Source organism: Penaeus monodon, chromosome 29 (genome assembly GCF_015228065.2).
Source record: "Penaeus monodon isolate SGIC_2016 chromosome 29, NSTDA_Pmon_1, whole genome shotgun sequence".
In the NCBI taxonomy this organism is placed as follows: domain Eukaryota; kingdom Metazoa; phylum Arthropoda; class Malacostraca; order Decapoda; family Penaeidae; genus Penaeus; species Penaeus monodon.
Genome location: NC_051414.1, coordinates 19,331,636 through 19,332,038, shown reverse-complemented (window position 1 = coordinate 19,332,038; position 403 = coordinate 19,331,636).

The following is a 403-nucleotide window of genomic DNA, read 5'->3' as shown; positions in this document are numbered from 1 at the left end:
CTGATCGACTGTGCCGATATTAACACTGATATTAACACAGATGCGAATATTAACACTGATATTTACACTTATATAACAAAAACATGTTATCATAAGTATCATCAATTTCACACTAATAGAATTACTGCATACAAACTTCGATTACCGGGATCTCTCCTTCGCCTACGCTATCTTAGTAAAATATATTTAAATCTCTCTGAATGTAGACAATTAAGTTGACAATGCCTACGAACCCACTAAGTCTTAACGATACTTACAGGTACATCTCATCAGTTGTGATCGTCTTCCAAATAATTCTGGCTAAAAAGATTTATCAAAGCTTAGAGCCAAGTTGGTAACCTTTTAGCTGAATAGGATACGGACCACACACTTGAATGCTATTAAGTTTGTTCTTCCCTCCTCG